Genomic DNA, 19,563 nt, shown 5'->3' with positions numbered 1-19,563 from the left:
AGTGATGATTTTGGCAGTGACACCGTTATGATTTGCTAAAATAGCAGCTTGGCAAATCTGGTTTCTCAAATATCTCATGTTTTGTTAATTACTGACAGCTTTGCTTTTAACTGAACGTGAAGCAATGTGGAGAAATGGGCAAGCATGGCCCCTGACTCACCACTGCCCGGCTAAGCTCGGCAGGTGGGAGCAAGCTGTTTCCAAGAAGGGGCCTGAGCAGTAATTGCTGCCCCAGTTCATGGGGTTCAGCAGATAGACACAAGGGGAGAGTTCCTGGAACCCAGCTATGAGATGCCCCAAAAGAACTCTTCCCACCCCACGCTCACTGGGCCGGTAAGAGATCAGAAATCTCGCCAAAAAAGAATGTGAAGCAGGCTGGAGAGGTACCCCCTCCCCAGACGCAGTTTGATCTGGGTAACAATGAGGCATGGGATGACTTGGGGGAACTGTTGGCCTCGGTTCCATCCCATGTGGAGAACTGGGAGGGATCTAGCTTCTCTAGACCACCAGGGGCTGGAAGCATCCCTGCAGGAGCCTGGGGTTTACCTGGAAATGCATCTTCAGGAGTAGGTGGAGCCCAGTCCCTTTAGCCATGTTTGTTTCAGACTAGGGACCACATCCCATGAAAAGCAGCAAAGTGTGAGACTTCAGGATGTCTGAAGTAACTATGGGCCAGAGTAGAACTCCTCTTGCAGTTCACCTGCCAGCATGTCCTGGCCACCTGGAAGTTCATGTGGTGCATGTCTCCACATACAATCATCTCCACAAAATCTGAACGATGCTCAGCCTTCCTGGGTTAACCAACACAGGGCATGCACAGAGCATGGACTCACTGGGCAAGCTCCAGAGATGCACTTTGGACTGGGATCTCTCAGGCAGGAATATGGGAGCTTTGTATGAGCAATAGCTTGTTCTACAGGTCCTGCCCTCCCTGCTTCTATCCCAATGAGCATGATGGACTCTGGTCCTAGAACACGGGGAAATTCAAAGATGTAGAAAACTGAAAAATTCAAATCTAATGAAAGACAGATTATTTCTTCTGCCTGCATGCATGTAATTAATCACTTCTCTGCTCCAGGAAATCTCAGGGGCAAAGAACATAGAATACTTTTGTTCAAGGACCTGAAACCTAATGATATAATAGAAATATCCAGCCAGGTTAACAAATTTTACAAAAGCAGGTTTACAAATTCAAGGTTTATACCCATTCCTAATGAGTGGAGACCAGAACTAAAATATTATGGGGAGCAAGGCTTCCTACAGATGCTTGTGTGATGACAAGATGCTAGAGCAACAAGACTGCTGGCTGTGTAAAGCTATTCATGCAAAACTGCTCCTAATGATCCCGTGGCAATTTATTTTTTGACCTATGTTTATTGTATTGGGTAAATGTCACATCCTCTTTTTGTTTCTTTATTAGCACAGCTCATCAGGCGCTCTGTGTGTGTGTGTGTGTTTGTATATGCACAACACATAGACATAATTACACATGAGTCCTTCGGTGTCACTTTTCCCAGAGCAGAGTAACACTTTGCATATGAAACGAATTTTTATAGAAATAATGTTACAGAGTTAATTTTTTCCGACCATTTTTTCCTCTTTACTAAGACATAAGAGAAATAGAAATAGTGAGTCAGAACATATCTGTAATCACACGGCATGAAGAGAAATTCAATTTCCAAAGCGCTGAGCTTTGTGTCTCAGTGCAGAAGGAAGTCTCTAAACTTGGGCTGTACAACACACATCACAGAACTGGCATTCACGACTGATAAAGTGTTTTGAGAAGCAGCAGCATCTCAGTCATGTGTAGACAAAGACATTTTGCAACTGTCCTCTCACTGAAGTCAGTTGGAGCTCAGGAATTGATCTGGGTAATCGAGTTTGTACAGTGAAAGAAGAGTGCTGGGAACACAGGCTGAAAACTTTGTCTCTTTCACAAACTTGTTGCTTGACCTTCAGTGCAACAGAAGAAGGACAGGAGTCTGAGAGTGCCCTGGGGCTGCTTTTCCATCATTGTGCTGTCCTTCTTTAACTAGCACTTGTTTTTTTGGTATGGATCAGGATCTCATTTCCTCAGGCAAAAATAAAAAGGCAGGGGGAAAAAATGTCCTATAAAGGCATCCTGAATTATGAGGCCCAAGCCCCCAGAAGACCTCACTGACAGGTTTCTCCCTTTTTATACAATGCAGAGGAGGAAGTATTACCCAGTGAACCTAGATTTCACTGCTTGAAGCACCAGAAATGTTCCAGTCTGGCTGCTCATCCTGCACAATCCTTTGTGCCCCCCTGACGCTGTCTAGAGAAGAAAGGCAGCCCTCCTGCCCCACAGGTGGGGAAGCCTCCTTGTCCCACCACCCAGTGCTCCTCCGGGATGCTGCCACAGCTGTCCCCAGCTCCTCCACAGCATCACAGGCAGAGGTGCCTGCCATGCTTCCCTCTGGCAGGTCATTTCCTTGACCTCCAAAAAATGAAACTGTATGCAAAGAATGGAGGGACAAAAGAAGAGAAAAAGGAAAAAGAAAAGAAGAAGAAAAATAAAATTAAAAAACTACGTGATGGCTGGGATAGAAGCAAAGAAAAAAATTACAGGAGTGCAAAGCACAAAGAGGGTTAAAAGAAGGAAAGAGAAAAAGAGATAGGAGACTTGAATAGCACTGAATACTTGAAATTCTTTTGTTTGAGAGGTTTTTTTAAGGCTGCTTGGAAATGTAAAGGGCTTTCTTTTTTTCATACAGGTGTTCTCTATAAATTTTTCCAATTAGAAGAATCTCCTTTATATATTTAGCACTATTTAGTGGGGACTGGGAAGATAAGGCTGCTGAGGAATGCTGCAGGCTAAAGCTAGGTTCTCCAAACTGGCTTTTGTTGCACCAATGTGAATCACTTAATAATTCATATTTCAGAATACATTAATGCAAATGATAATTTTAGCTTGCTATTGAATTTTTAAATATGCACTACAAGCAATTTATATTTCTGTTCATTTTGCCAGGTAAAACTGTTTAGACATTTTTAACATATGCTTGGTTTCATTCATCATATATCATTCCATTGTTTTAATTTGGGGTAATTAAAAATTAGGAACATCACAAATAATACATGGAGCCCTGTGTTCACAGAAAAATAACATGGAAATTATGTTCAATCTTGCAATTTGAATGAAAGACATTTTTCAGTGATGCTGCAGTAACAAAATACCGGTGTCCTGTGTTTCTGAAGATAATTTATATCTAAATAATAATTACTGTGACTAATTGGTATCTCTTTTTCTTTAAATCATTAGTGGGGTTTTTTTCTGGATTTTTTTTTTTTTTTTGTTTAGATTTACAGGGAATATTTGGTGTAGGAAGGACAAACATGTTGTTCCTCTCCTACTGAGCTGGCTATATAATTAGGGGACTCAAAATCAGAGGTTATTGAAGATTCATTTTCTCTTTTTTGTTTCTGGAAACTAATTGTCAGCAGTGACCCCACATTTCAGAGGCACAGCGGGAGCTCAAGTGGCATACAAGCTGTGAGACCCAGAGTGTCCAAGCTGGGCTTTGCCCAGGGAAAGGTAAGCAGCTCTGGGACTCCTGCATTTGTCCTGTGTCCCTCCAAGGTCTCCAGGGAAGCCAGTCCTGCCTGCCCAAGTGACCCAGCAATGTGCCACGTGGTAGGGGTATATTTAAAGCAGCAGTTGGGGACGGGTGATGCAGAAACTTGCTGCATCTTGTTCTGCCTCTGTCACTTGTTGCAGAGAAATAAAATGTCTGTAGAGAGAGCCAAGGAGTGCAGAGGACATCCTGAGGCCCAGCTGTGCCTTCTCTCGTCCTCACGTTTCTGACTGTGGCTCTCCAGCTCCAGCATGTCTGGGAGGATGTTAACTTTGCTCTCGCCATGTTTGAGGGGTTGTGTAACTTCTCTCCCATTCAATCATCCTGAGACAAAGGACAAGAAAGAGACTTCTGCACCCCCTTCTACACCTCTGGGGAAGATGAACCACCACCTCACCTTCCCACTTTATCTTGCTGGGCAAAGGAAATAAAAATGGCTGCCCTCCATCCCTTTTCAGGACAGCAAACCAATCTTTTACCACCAACAGTGCCAGAACGCATTCCACAAACACCTACTCGCCCCTGGCTTTCCTTTGGCCACCGTGACTGCTCAGCTATGATAAAGTTGTAGCATTTTCTAGATATGAGATCTACAGTCAGATATGATCCACCTAACTGTGGGACACATCGCAGAGCTCCCATATGCAAATCTCATCCTGTACTTAATCAAATATCATCCATACGAGCAGGTGAGGAAAAGAAAAAAATGCAAGTGCTATTAGAAAAGAAATGGTAATGAGAAGAAAAGAGATATCAAGGAAGAAAAACAATTTGTTATAAATTAATATTACAACCTGGGGATATAAATATGTCTGGTTATTGGAACGCACATTCTCCCCTTTAAACCATTGCTTGAAGCATAAAACTTCCCACGACATGCTGTATTGGTCAATGTATCTCTGTAAGAAGGTGCTTTGTATCTCAGAGGTAGCATAAGAGCCATTAGATGTGGGTGTTGCTATGGTAACGGCTCTTTTTTTTTAATTGAATAGCATAGTAAGTAGTCTTGTAAAACCCACCAACCCGTAACTTGCTGGTGCCCTGAGGCAGCATTAATGCAAGCACCTTTTCTTTGTCTTATTTCCTTCCTAGAGAGACGCAGGTACCTCGGCATAAGCTGCATCCTAACAAGGGTAGGAACTGTGCCAGGAGAGTATGTTCCCGTGCCTTTTAATAAGGGGATGGTAAACAGAAGGTCAGGTAAGATACAGCAGTTTCATTCCAGGTCACTTTATACATCATGGAGTATGGTAGACAGAGGACTCTCCCCTTCCTTTCCAGCGGAGATGAAAAAGCCAAAATCTTTTGCTAATGTGTCATCATTCACTTCTTCCATACACGGCAGGCCCCCCACCCCAAGCCATGGTGCTGTATTGCAGTCAGTCAGTGAAGCATCCAGATGAAGCCTTCCACTACACCAGCCCTTTGGATGAGAGAAATTTTGTTTGGTATGAGATTTACTGGTTTTCTCTTTCTGTTGACATGTATCAAGTGGACATGTGTCAGGTGTGACTTTTTCTAAATCTCTGAGACCTTCTTTTATAGTTCTTTTCAGAAGATCAGTGATCTATTTGACTACTGAGTTCAGTCACCTGCTGGAATTTGGATCCTCCCTGTTCTTGCCTCCGTTCATGTTTTAAGTCAGTAGCAGAGTATTTTTCTACACACATGAATACCAGTCCTTCTCCAAGCAGGGAAACTGTCTCTCTGCTTGAATACTTGTTTAATTTGGTCAAACATACCAGTTTTTTAGCTTCAGCTCCAGAATTCCCCTTGCCACTGCTGATAAGTATGCCTTGTCACAGTTTTGCTGTGGGATTTTCTTTATGGGGCTGTATCTCCAGTCTCAGTGCCCTTGTCACATGAAGTGTGCTCATACACCCTCATCCTCTCCCTCCCAGCCCAGTCCCTCGGCCCCAGTAGAGTTGAAACATTGTAGATGGTCTGCAAGCAGGTCCTGCCCTGGCCTGACCAGAAGAGCTCCCACAAGAACCTGGGGTTGCTGCCATTTCTTTCTTCTCTGTGTTTTTATGTTTGCAATTCCCCATGACCAATCATCCCTCTGCTATTCCGCGCAAGCCCACTGAAAGGAGCACTTCATTGGGATGAAAAGGAGATCATTGTCTTTAATTCAAAATAATAACTAACCTTAAGGCTTCTTTTGTTTGGGATTTTCATTTATATGTTGTCTAGAGGAAAATCCACGTCTGAGATTTTGGTAATCCCCATTCAGGTGCTGCCAAACAAAGGTGGCACTGATGCAGATATTTGAGATAAACATTTTATTTTATCCTAAATGTTTCCCAGTCATCTAAAAGTTCTGCTTTGATTGTTGCACAGTTTCAGTTTTGGCAGGGCTTAAGCTGATCAGATCCAGAACTATGGGTTATTGTGTCTAAGCCTTCCAAGAAGCTCTTAAAACACCTTACACATGTCCTCATAATCTGCTTTCTTTAAAGTGGTGTTGAGGGAGTGGGTACTCTCCCACCTCCAGGCTGTATCCCAGGTGGGGCACAGCAACCCCCAAGTTCTCCTAGCACAGTTGTTCCACAGTGGGAAAAACAATGCAGGATTTATTGGGTCAGACTTTTCTCCAAGGCTATGTAGTTTTTCAATGACATTTTGATGTCAAACAAAAAAAAAGATAGCCCGAAAAGCTGCCAAATACAAATCTCATCTTCAGACAGCTGTAAACCTTGGGTACATTAGAGATTGGAGCTGAGCAGTATTGTCAGAGTCTGTGATGTATTCATTAACCAAAAGTGAGAAAATTTATCCCGCTTCAGAGAACTGAAGTGAACTTTGGGTGCCACGTAAGCCTGCTGTTGCTCTGCCATTTGGGAAGTTAATTTCCCCCTAGAAGGAAGTTACGGTCTTTAATCAAAGGCTTGTGAAAAGTGACTCATTTTGCTAGGTCGGCAAAGGTTTCTAATTTGTTTTGATATTTTTGGTCCTATCCAGAGATTGTCTCTTATTGGAAAAGACAGATTAAAGAAATAGATAAGAAAAGAGGAGGAAATGCTTGATGTGCACTTGAGGTGCTCAGATTTGTTGAAATATGAGCTTGGAAAATCTGAGTGATCTTCGCATTCAGATCACAACTTCACTGTAAAAGAAAGGTCACTTTTGCTTGTATTCTGGGGCACCTTTTTCTCTTTTGTCCCCTTGGTAAGATCTTTTCTTTTGTATTATTATGGTTGTACCTTGGTTTTGAACTTTTCCTTTTTTCTCCTTTTTTTCCCTCTTTTTTTTTTCTTTTTTTCTTCTTTTTGGACAGAGAACTGATAATTCATCTTTTAAAAGATTTACAAGAAAAAGAAATAATATATGCGCCACTGTGGAAAAGCATGTCTCTGTTCATACCTTTGCATTTTACAGGAAAATATGTCATTCCTTTCAGATCCATGAATTAAGATGCACTATTTTTTGCTGAAGGCTATTTTAAATTAGGCTAATAAATTGCTGCTCTCTGCCTTGCGTGATAATGCATTACATTATCTACTGATGTACACGTATTGTTTGACTCTAATGGTGTGGAAATTAAATGTTAGACATGGGCCAGATGTTCCTATAGATGAATATGAAGTATGACTCTGTCGTAGCTGAGTCTCAATGGGACAGAAGGTAGACGGTGAGGTTTTTTGAACAACAGCAACAAAAAACCTTAAGTGGGTCACTTACATCCACACCCAAGATCCAGCCCTAACACTGGGCTGTTGAGCAGCATTACCAACCTGAGCTCTGCTGTTATTCCTCAGCTACAGCCAGTGCCTTTCTTACCTCTAATGCCTCAATGCTTGTAAAAGCCACAAAGAATGGCTTTGTGAGAGACGGCAAACGTTCGCTGTCCTTGTCAGACTGACAGACGCAGCTCAGGGTGCATCCCTGCCTCCTGCCTTAGCTACAAACATTTTGAAGCTCTCCCTCTGCTCTTCCCCCTCTCCTTATATATTTTCATGCAGTGGCTGAGGGGGCTAACAGATGTATGTTACAGTGAATAATAATGAAGGTCCCCCACTGGCATCTCCTCTTGGAAAAGGCAGGGGGAGAACAGTTTACAATCTCACTTGCAGGGCTAAATTACCCAGTGACTCATAATCTAAGTACCAGCAGAATGCTGCTGAACATGGGTATTTAGGATATTTGATAATGATGGACAGAGGCATTTTCAAAATTGGTAACAAAACAGCTTTGCTTTGGGAATGCTCTGACTCGCTACAGCTCACTAGCACCAACAAAAATAATAATCCTAACCATGAGATTAACCAAATGTTTGTGTTTGTGTGTGAGGTGAAAAAGAAGGACAATTTTTTGTATTATCAGTAAAGGTCTGTAAGCAAACCAGAAGGACTTTTGGGAGCACTGAATTGGTAATGAATAGATTCCTTGCCACTAAAAAGGAGAGATGAACCTTCTTTCTTTTTTTGCCAGCCCTGCTTGCAGGACTGGCCCCACCTGACCATTGAGCTCAGTGCAACTCCCTACTGAGGATTTCTTAACAGGAATGTTAAGAATGTTATACCCCAGCATAGGGATGGCCCCACACTGGTACAAAAGGGAGAGTGGCAAACTGCAGGATGACCATGGGAATGGACAGTGGCATGCAGGAGCAGGAAACAGCCTTGCAGCCAGGGAAAGGGCTTGTACAACTGAAGGGAAAATGATGCCACGAAGTAGACTGAAGTAAGACGAAGGGGATCTGGCCATGGTCACAGCACTACATTGCTGCTGAATGGGCAGTGGTCCTCAGCCACGTCCCATGAGGGGATGCAGTGGTCAGGCATTTCCAAGGCAGAAAGTACTTCTGTCTTGAGAATTCTGATCTGCTACTGTTCCTACCCCATCTTCTGTCAGGCTAATATTTCTGTAAAGATTTTGGCTATAAAAGATATTGGTTTTTGGTGCCCGAGCTCACCAGAGGGCAGAGATTGTAAAGTTTTGTTATTTTCCCTGCTGAATGTGTCAGTCACCCCCAAGAGCATCAGACCCTGCCAGCAAGCTCCTTTCCACCCACGTTCATATCCACCACAGTTCTGTGAGCAATGTGGCGTGGTGGACGGAAGATGAGCACAAGGTGTATCCCACTGCAGCCCACAAGCATCAGTACCTGTGTCCTGGCTGTCAGAACCATGAACAAACCCAAATCCCCACCAGGGATGATGCCACAGCACTGGCCCCAGGTGAAAGGCAGCATCAGGTCTTCAGTGTGCTGTTTGTAGAAAGCTAGGATCATTCCCCATTGAGCTGGAGTATTTCTTGGGCCTCTTCAGTGGCAGGCACTGTCAGATACTGGAGAATGTTTTCATCACAGCTAACAGAGGGCTATCCAGATTGCTCGTAACTGTTTTTAGCACAGTAAACATGCAAACCAAGTGCCTGGGGAAAGAAAAAAAAAGAAAAAAAAAAAAAAAAAAAAGAAGAAAAAAGCCTGTCCTTGCAGTAGCTGATCATTTTTAATTAAATCTCAATCTATCAATCTAGTTACTGTGTGAAAGGGAGAGAACCAGCCTTGAATGGTTTAGGATGTGGGTGATCTGAAATGCTCTGTGACCCTGTGCACAAGCCAACGTAGCCTAGGCCCTCCTACCACCAGCCACAATGGTTCCACCAGCCTGGCCTCCACCTTGCAGCCCATAGGTTGAGAGAGTCTGTCAGGGCCTGGAGTAGATTTCTTCAGGAGGTGATGTGGTTCCTCACCTCACTGAGCTTCCATGGAAAGCAGGGTTTGTGGAATTTGGTTGTTCTGGATGGTACCATGTGAAGCATGAGCCCTTCTGCCCAAGCTGCTGCAATGCCAGCTTCCTCCCCTGTTAGATGGAGCTGAGCATGGCGCAGGAGAGCTGGCTGCCATGGCAGGTGGGCACCACTTGGGATGGGACAGAGCTCCTGGGCACCCTGCACCCCTAACATCTGCAGTGCCTCTCCTCAGCAAATGGGAATAGAGTGGGTGGGGAGTGAGTAACCTTTTGGTCTCTGGGATGGAGGGTTAACCCCTTCGAATGAAACTGGTCCAGAGTACTTTAAAATATGAAGGTAGAGAGAGTTCATCTGATGAAATGTGATATTTACTGTCTTTATATCTTTTCTCTCTCACTGTTGGCTATGTTGTTCATGAATGAAGAATGAAAAAATATGTAAAGACAGTTGCCAGTTTCAATACCAGTTTTGGGTCTGAGAGGAGGCGGGAGGGGGAGGGAATGGCATGTGTTCATCTGCATTTCAAGAACAATGAGCCTCAAACCTGAAATTATTTCCTATTTGAAAATAGTGATTATCTAGAGCCAATTTATCTTACTGTATAGCACCCAGCATCTGAGCATCGGAGTTGTGGCCCTCTCGGAGCAAGATCATCTCCAGAGGTCCTTGCCAGTCTCCATCTTTCTGTGATTCTGTGATCTCAGAGATGTTATAAAAGGTGAATAAATAAAGCCTCTGATTCCCTGTTGTAACAGGGAACTGAGGCACAGAGTACCTAGGTATACAGTGGCCTGTATGGTGAAAAGCACTAACGTGACAACTTAACATGCAGCCCTCTGCCCTCAAACAAGCAGCCACAGACAGTCATATGGCCTTTGTTTGGCACTTGTGTCTCAAAATAAGGGTAGAGGCAGCCCTATCTGATGTATGAGAGTGCCTGCAGTGACCTTGATTTCCTATTGAGGCATCGCAGTCCAACAGAATAAGATGGATAAGAATATGTTTCTTATCCATCTCATAACACTTCCCTTGTTTTTCACATGGAACGTGCCTTATGTGTTAATGTGGTTCCTTGTAACTTCCTTTCAAGGGTCTGTAGCTCCTTAGTACACCTTAAGGAACCATCAGGTTTTCCATGCTCACAAAGTAGCAGGTATTTTGGCAGCAGCACCTTCCATTTACTGCAGTGGAAAAAACATCACCAATTCTTAATTCAGTAGAAACTACTAAATTATAAATCCCTAAATTATCTGGACAAGGAAATTCAGGGCTTGATTCTGGATCTATCAACTGAATGGGAATATTCACCTGTGGAACCAAGACTACTCCTTGATTAAAGTAGCTTTATGCTAAATACAAAGTATTTAGTGATGGGGGAAGAGGAGGGAGGAACCAGCCACCTAAATATTATGTTTTTCTTATAAAGGTGAGCTGGTATCATTCTGGAAATCTCATTTTGCTATAGGTCTCTGAGTGTAACTTTCCCTGAGGGAGAAGGGTGGGGATTTTCTACATATATTCCTCATAATTCTACATCCTTGCTGGTTGCACAAATTAAAGTGACATGATCACTGTGCTTTGTTATCATGATTTCCTACAGCTCAAAAGAACTCCCATGGCAGTCAGCAGTAATACAAAATTAAAGTCAGGCATTTTCTACCTGTTCACCAGATGGTGCCCAATGATCCTGCACAGGAAGTTCTCTCCTATCTGTGACAGGTTTGTGGTGGGCTTGCCACCTTCTGAATGGAACATTGTCCACTTTGAATGATTTTTTCCTTCATGTCTATGCTTTCATGGTCTCTGCAAAAATTTCCATGGAAATTCTTAAATGAGAGCTTGTCCTTCCTTCCTTCCTTTCTGTGATAAGGATCCGTGGCCCAGAAAAACTGAGCCAAGATCTCTCATCTCACAGTCCCCACAGCAAGCAACATCTGATCAGAACTGCTGCTGGAGAAGGCTGAGCACATTTCAGCTGGTGGCCTGACTGAGTGACCACTGCCCACATAATCCAGCCAGCCCTCTCATTGCAAAACAGCTTCTGGTGGAACCATTACTTAATTTAAAATGCCTTGACCAGGCCCATCAGTGTGGGAAGCCAAGACCAAAAAGACTTTATAAGAAAAGCCAGTGTGACTCCAAATGAAAAACTTACTCTTGCTTTTCCCTTAGCTCTCTAATTTCCACTGCAGATTCATGTCCTGGTGAGCCATGACATATGCACAGCACATTTGTATATGTGTATATGAAATAACTTGCCTCTTCTGCTCTTCCCCCTGCTACAGCTGCTTCCTCACCCCCACACCTCATTCTTGGTACTAGACCTTATTCACCGAAAACTTTCTAATAGAAAAAGAAAGAAAAAGGGAAAGAATTTTCCAGTGGCCATCAGGTTGTTATAACAGTTCAAGGGTTTCACTTGGATTTTCAGTGGATTTGACTTTCAGCTGCAGCCCAGGACTGTGAGCACGAGCTCTGACTGATGATGTGAGAAATCTCTCTGCCACATTCAGCTAATCATAGCAAGCCAGCTTGAAGTGTCAGTGCATGATGGACAAATGCTAAAAGGCAAAATAGATGGGAAATAATAAGTCTGTATTTTACATTGTGAGCCTACCAAGTACAGTTTGCTAGTGATGAAACCTCTGCAAATACATCCCTGCAGATAGTTTGAATATGGTCTCAGTTCAGAGCTGCTGAGTGAAATACTGAACAGTGGATTCCTCTTTGCAAACACGTTTTTGTTTAAAAAGGAAGTAGAGGTTAAACTGTTCAAGTGTACAAAGTTCTTCAGATTGGGCTCTTGGCCCTAGGTGCTGGAATTTTGTCTCATTGAAAGTGACTTTGGCAAAATGCTTCCAATCACCCTCCTGCACCACAGGGAGGACAACATGCCAGCAGCATGCCAAAAGTTCAGTGAGCTGACATAAGAGATGCTACCAGAGAGAGCTTTGCTTGTTCTATAAAGCATGAGGGCTTACTTTTGGCCAAGGAAATAAACAGAACTTGCCTCCAAATTTATCCTCCTGCAGTGTTAAAACATTTCTCTCCTGTACTTGTGAGTCTCTATATTTTTTACTAAACTCCATGCTTCTGCTGCCTGCCATTCTCCCTTCTCCAATGGTTCTCTGTTCTTCCAGCTTCTCTTCTTCACTATTGCCTCCTCTTATTTCTTCTCCTTTTGTGCAATGTCCCATCACACACCATCAATGTTTTATCCTCCCTCTACTTTACAGACTCCAGTTAGTACTTGTATACTCCCCTGGAAGTTGTCCTGCAGTGTTTCCATACCAGCCCTTCCTTCACCTTTTGCCACAAGCCAACTATGGACATTTGTTTGTTTGCATAAGGTACAGGCACATACTTTTAAAAAGATCTTATCCCACAGCTATGTCAAGTTCCCAACACCATTTCATCATCTAAAATGTTTCATTCTTTGCAGCTGAAGTGAGAGCCTGTTGCCTGCTTACAGTGACTGATAAAATGGTAACCACAAGAAGTGTGTGTGGGCTGGTTCACGACCCTGAAAAAACCATCCATGCAATAATCCTTGTCTTTGGTCTACCACTGATCTAGCCATAAAGAAATTGACAGATTTTTGTTACCTAACAGCACCCTTTTCTGGGAGATATATAAGGAAACTTAAATAACAGGTCTCTATGGGAAGCATATGGTACAGCAGCAGAAAATTGTGACTCCAGTAGTGGGACTCCGCCATGGTAACCTCCCTCAACATGGGGAATACATGTGTCCTCTCCTAGTCGGTCTGTGTTTTCAACCTCTTTTAAAGAGACAATAAATTCTTTCAATGGACAAATGCTCACTGGAAAAAGAGATCGCTTTCCCAGGGCAGGGCTGGACTTCATTATGCCTACTGAGGCTCTGCTTAGGCTCCACTCTTCCAGGAGTGTGGATGGTTCTCCAGTTCATCTCAGGCTCACTGAAAACCTGTGCTCACTTTTTTTTTTTTTTGGTCTGATCCTATTGCTTAAATACAAACTCGGACACTTGGCTGGTTCTGCTCATACAGCAGCAGACAGCAGCTTCTCCTACACCCTCTGACATCTTGAGGATTGGCACTTCCACTCTTACAATGAGGAGAACTGGCAGCAGGAAGTTCAAGGAAGGCAGAGATGAGAAGAAAGAGGAATTCCTGCCAGACACTCCAGGAATGTTGAATTGTCTCTTTGGGTCTACATCTCCTGACTGCATGTCAATCTAGGAAGAAGAGCTCACAAATCAACCCCTTCTCAGGTGCTTTGAACCAACTCTTAAATTTCAGGAAAAGCCACACTTGGGTAAGCAACGTAAGATGATGCACCAAGCCACACACATGGGAGTGCCAGGCAAACTGTTCAGTATGGAATGTTGTGAGTGACAGGAGACAGATGTACATAAACCTCACTGGACACACAGGTTTCCCTCTGCTTTAGGGAACACACAAGTTCCAGTTTCTTCCCTGAAGATCTTCCCATTGCAAGACTCTGCTCTTATGTTCTCAGAACATTGCCAGGTTAAGTTGTTTAAACATTTAATGGTTAAATCATTAAACTGAGTATTTTTCTTTCCCTGTTGTCCATGCAAAGCTAAAGCTTTGGGAGAAACTCAATCAAAATATTTTAAGTTTTTGGGTTTTCTATGAAGTTGAGATTGAAATCAAGGAAAGTTATTTGTCTGGAAAAACAAAAAACATACAGCCTTCATTCAGATGCCCTAACACTGTGCTGCTTGAAACTGAGTATCTGCTTTCAGGATGTTACTGTGCATATGCTTGTTTGCCATTTTAGTGGACATTTTTCTCAAATGTGGCGAATTGTATACATATATATACATATATAAAATAAAAATCACCATATGTCTGTGTCTGAAGAAGACTTCTTGAAGCTTAGCAATTGAAGTATCTGAAGAGTCCTACTTTCAGAACCTTCCAGTGAGGATGCTTCATCCTCTCATGCCTAGAGACCAAATGAAATGGTCTTGCTACCAGGCGACTTGGCATGTTCCAGCCAGCAATACAACCTAGCCCTTCCTTACAGTGGATGAAGGATAGTGTGCTACTGCCGAAGGAGAACAAAGCTAGGGAATTTTCTTTTTCAGTTACAATATCTAGAACTGTTAATGCCCAGAGAAAAAGGCATGAATGGGATGAGATAGAGTTTTGGGCAAAGGCTGAGCAAGGGAGATCATATGAACTTTAATATCAATATTTTCTCATTTTAAACCTGTTTTATTCTGGTATCTTTGTATTCTTTATTTACGATGCAATTATGTGCATTTAAAATATCCTTATTATTTACAGGCAAGCACAGTAATAGTAAAATACATGCATTGTTTTCTTGCCCTGTAGCTCCATAGAAGGTTTATGAAATTGTCTGTGACAGTTCCTTGACGGGAAAAACCAGAGATATTACTATAGTAACATTCAAAGGTGATTGCAACAAAAATAAATTAATTCAAACTAAGGCAATATTTGCTCACATAACATGAGTCATGTGGATTGTGAATTCCTGACAACGGTGAAGAAGGAAAAAATCATCAAGGAAGAATGACAATGTGTCCTCACTCCATACTGCAGAATCCAAAGGCTCTCACTGTCAACCAAGGAAAAAACAATAACACAAAAGTGGAACATATATTCCTGTTTAGCAGACTTAAGTTATGCACTAAAAGTGGGCCAAGTTCACTTTCACATATGCTTTGGGTTGCCTCTTGATTTCTGTGCAAGGGCCTGTTTATAGCAGGGATTTATCTGTGCAGAGAGGGATCCAGCATCCCTTGGATCAAGCTGTGAATATGAATGATGCTTCAGAGATTTTCATCACAGATCAGAAATGTGCAGAAATAATCTAAAAGCAGATTTTACCCTGCACAAGAACCTGGCATCAAATGTGGGCATTCCTGTTCTACTCCCAGTAAAGTATACATAATAATAAAAATAAATGTAAAGCCTCTGTGCTCCTGCAGACCTCTGAGCTCTTAAACAGATAAAACCAAGGTGCCAAATTCTGCTTTTCCTGTGCAGCTCCATTGATGTGCCAGGGATACAGAGTCTGACATTAGGAGGTTAGCATAGTGCAGGTGGGATGCAGAACACCACAGAAGGACAAGATTATGATTTTTCCATACAGAAAGCCTGAGGAGGGGCTCCTGCTTTGCATGATTTCTCGTTAGATGACAGGTGAAGAAAAAAAATGAATAGAAGACTGCATTTCTCTCTAATGTGCTGTAGCAGTTTGGCTTGATACAATGGCAGCTGTGAGCCTTGGGAGATGCTCCTCGATACTGTGAAGGCACAGGGAAAATGCAGCCATATCACACACAGAGTTCCCTGTCTCTCTGCCCCTAATATAGGCTACATTTACTCAAGAATGGGCAAAACATGATTCAGACGCCATCAACACACCAAAATAAATTGTATTGTCTTGCCTCATAAATCAAGGAATGGCTCTCATATAGAGTGATTTGCCCAACTGCCATTCTCAGCCTACCTGAGAGTCTGAATCCAGGAGAGGCAATTCCACAAGCAGTTAGCTGCCTTGGTGGAGGGGAATGCCATGCATCCAAGGGCATGGGGTGGGGAGGTAGAGGAGGACAGGACAGAGGCAAGGGGAAGAATTTAACTCTATCCTCTAAAATCCAACCCTCTACTTCAAGAAAAAATATTTTTAATTACCTTGACAGCCAGTGTAGCCAGCTCTGAAGTGGAAAACTTCAAAGAAATTGTACTTCTATTGCCTAAATTTTAATTAGTCTGTGGGTAAACGGGAGCTTTGAAGTTGTCTACACAGCAATTTCTATGTGCCCTGTTGACTTGAAGAAACCAAAGACTCCAGCAATATTCAAAGCCACCCTCTGCAGACACGTAAACGATTCCACAAAGTGCCAATGTGGGGATTTAGGTCTTAGCCTGAAGATCTTTTCAAGGATGTGCATACTAATTCCAAAAAGAGACCTTCCATGCAGACCTACAGGTGTCCAAAGAACAGGTGCAAAGTCAGGTTCCCAGAAGTGTCGAGAGCTGCAGACCCAGCACAGACCACTGAGTCGTAGCTCAGGCTGAGAAGCTCTGAGCAATAAATTTGTGTAAGTGACAAAATCCTCCAGATTGTAGGAAAATCACATGGTGCTCATTTCCATGATAATTCGTGCTTTGGTTGAGCTACTTTTGACTTACAGTGAGAGATGAATTTGACCTGCTCTCTCTTTCTCATCTGCTGGGCTGCAGCTGTGCCCTCTAGCACTGTATATGTATTCCAAGCTCATCTAGATGTTGAAACAAAAGCACAAATTAGATGACAATCTTCCATTCTTTCTGTGTGCTGCCAATACCTGTTTGTCACTATAATGGTATTAATCATCTTTTATTTATAGCAGAACATTGGAAGCTCCCATTTTTCCCTTTTGATTTATTTGTAGGACAACAGGTGCACAACTTAAGCAGGTGTATGGATGTGTGCATATGTTGTGAGTTTGCTGATAGCCACAAAACATCTTTAGTAAATTATTACTTGTATCAAAGCTGCCATTATTTTTATTTCACGCCTAAACTTAATTCCACAGCTGTTAGCTCCCACACTCCATTAGCTGTTTTGTGTCACAACTGCAGTAATGCAGCTCAGGGATGTAAGACCTCTTCTCTCACTCTCCAAAAGCCCACACAAACAAAACATCTCTAAATCATACACTGCTTCCAGTTTCTTCTGAAACTTGGGAGAGGTACTGAAAATGTATCAACAGTTTCCATTGGCAACTGCTGCAGAATAGCATGTTACTGGTTCAACAGCTGACATGAAATGCCTTTCCATATGTAAAGCTCTGCCTTAAACACACAAGGGACACGAAGAAAAAAACTTCGTACTTGCTTTTTCTTTTGTCTAACAGTAAATGGGTAGTGTTGAAGTGCTGGATGCTTTGAAAAAATGCAGTTATAATTTTGGATCCAAGCTGTGAGAACGCTCATTGGAGACAACTGTTCTCCCATGGGCTAGCCTTGAATAAACAATCACAGCTCTGTGTGATATTAGTTCTTAACCAGATTCTAGCATTGAGCTGTTGCCTCGCCATGGTTACTTGCCTTTTAAACCAATGTTTCTTTTCCTTGTTTTTTGCCAAGATTCTTGCTTGCTTGGCAGTGGCTCATTCTCGTTTGAACTTTTGCCCTATTTTAATCTCCACCAAATTTTTACTCTAAAAGAACCTTTTCACTGATATCTCTTTGTTGCCCTGAATTTCTTTTCTGTGTGTGAGAACTTACTCGGGGACATGGCTTACGGGAAAGAGACCAAGTGACTGTCTTCTTCTGAGTATCCAGCAGCTGGCAGACATCTGTGAGATTAGAAAACATAGCCACAACAGCATAAGACAGTAGCCACTCCCAAAACAAAACTAAATAGGAAATCAGGAGACACACAAACTACCAGGTCATTCACTTGGAGATTTATTTGTGCTTGTCAGCTCCTGAGCTTGCCTTACTCCTTCATCTGAGGATAACCTCGTCAAAACCCATGTAAGGGCATCACTCTGACACACACATTCCAACCCAGAATCCCTCACTTGTCCTGTGCCTCTGGAGCTGACAGAGCACTGGGGGTCCCATGGATCATATTAAAGCCCTAAGGAAGGGGAACATACCTCTGGTTGCTTTGAGTCAATTCTCCAGGCAATCCAGAAGAAACACACCAACAGTTTCTACAAAAAAAGCTAAAATTCCTCCTTTACAAGAAAAGTATGTTATCTTGAAATATCTTTACTATTTTTTGTTGTTGTTTTTTGTGGAGATTCTTAAATGAGAAAATTAATGGGAAATTGCTGAAGGCCCTCCAAAAATTTCTAGCCCCATAGTTGATTAACATTATTTCTGCTGCTGAAAAAGAAAAAACCTTCAGCTTTGTCTTAGTTGCTTATTCAACTTCTTATTCCTTGGCAAATGTCACTGCATGGTTGCCTAAAGGAAAGTGCATGTGTATAATATACATGTGTTATGAACAAGCTTCCTGGACGGGAGGGGCTGGGCTGCCCCTGTCCTGGCCCCGTGGAGGACGGTCGCCCAGTCCACCTGGGGAAAGCGTGGAGAACACATTGGCATGTTAAAAGAGCTCTGGGAGTGCAGCCCCCCTCCTCCCAATTTGTGCCTTCACCCAGCCTTTTGGAAGAATGGGGGTTTCTCCTGGTTGTAACCCCCACACCCTAGCAAGTTTGAAGACAGAGGGAAGCTGCCCCAAAGGGAAAGGCAGCATTCTTCTACCTCATTAAAATGTGAAAAGGAGCGGCTCCGGCCTTGATGGCCCAGCCACTGTTTGCTGTAACTACCTCAGAGGGATACCTCTGCTTCGGGATACCTCTGCTTCGACCAAGACCAATGCATATGCATTTTTATATGCAAATAAAACTGCCCCTGTGAATCCTGGGAGAGTTTTTTTGGAGAAACTGCACCCCAAGACAAGAAGCTAGATGTGTCAGAGGAGAATTAGATAGTGCCCTAGCCGAGCAAGAAGTAGATGCACCCCCTGGCCTGGTTTGAAGAATCACCACAACCTGAGCTTAGATACAATGGGAACTGGCTAGCTGAATTGACTTAGGCAGAAAATAGGAAACTCTTGAAACTTTTCCCTGAGGGCAAAGAGCTGACTGCCACTGCTCTGCCTTCTGATGGTTGACCAGAGAGAATTGCCAGCTGTGTCTATGGGAACAAGGACTCAGCATCCACTGGGACAGCACCTGCTCCTTCAGATGGCTGCAGCAGCGTGGAAAACTCCGATCGGACTCTGCAATCCTGCTGATGACTTTAATAATGAGCTGATCACTTTAATAAAGAGCTGAATATTAATAAAGGCATATGCCCTGTTCTTTTCACATGTGCTTATGTGGATGAATACATACAAAAGTACAAAACCACAACATAAGTATTTCATTCTAATAGTTGGTTTTGGCAAAATCCATTTTCTTACCAGAAGCATAACTTTCAATTTTGCAGTGTTAATAAAATCACTGTTATTACAATTTATTAATCTCTCAGTCTTGGCTGTATCATTTGGGCTGAATGTTTTAATATAAAATAAAACACAGTTTAAACCTCTAGGACAACATACATTGTTTGTGTGCTGCATGTAAAATGAACCAGAGTAACATCCTGCTGGCATGTGCATTTTGACAGACAAACCAGAGACCAAGGATCCAGTCATCTATATTCACAGATTAATAAGGAGTTGTGTTCACAGACTTACCTAAGACCCACTATTCACCATTTAAAATTTTCTAACTGACATTTAAA

At 42.6% G+C, this 19,563-nt stretch overlaps 1 long non-coding RNA gene across 5 annotated transcripts in view; it reads left to right on the top strand.

The window, feature by feature from the left end:
• The window catches only part of LOC134553590 (uncharacterized), a 62,724-nt gene extending 43,285 nt beyond the window's left edge, over nucleotides 1–19,439 (top strand). For 4 of the 5 annotated variants that reach the window (XR_010081113.1, XR_010081112.1, XR_010081110.1 and 1 more), the window contains 4 exons: nucleotides 3,463–3,556; nucleotides 4,689–4,796; nucleotides 4,942–5,044; nucleotides 12,530–19,439. This is a non-coding gene — a long non-coding RNA (uncharacterized LOC134553590). The remainder of the gene's footprint in view (nucleotides 1–3,462; nucleotides 3,557–4,688; nucleotides 4,797–4,941; nucleotides 5,045–12,529) is intronic. The other variant, XR_010081109.1, reaches the window with a different exon arrangement.
• The last annotated feature ends 124 nt before the right edge of the window (nucleotides 19,440–19,563 follow it).

Source organism: Prinia subflava, chromosome 1 (genome assembly GCF_021018805.1).
Source record: "Prinia subflava isolate CZ2003 ecotype Zambia chromosome 1, Cam_Psub_1.2, whole genome shotgun sequence".
In the NCBI taxonomy this organism is placed as follows: domain Eukaryota; kingdom Metazoa; phylum Chordata; class Aves; order Passeriformes; family Cisticolidae; genus Prinia; species Prinia subflava.
The sequence above is the reverse complement of the archived record's forward strand: the minus strand, read 5'-3'. Positions and strand labels throughout refer to the sequence as shown.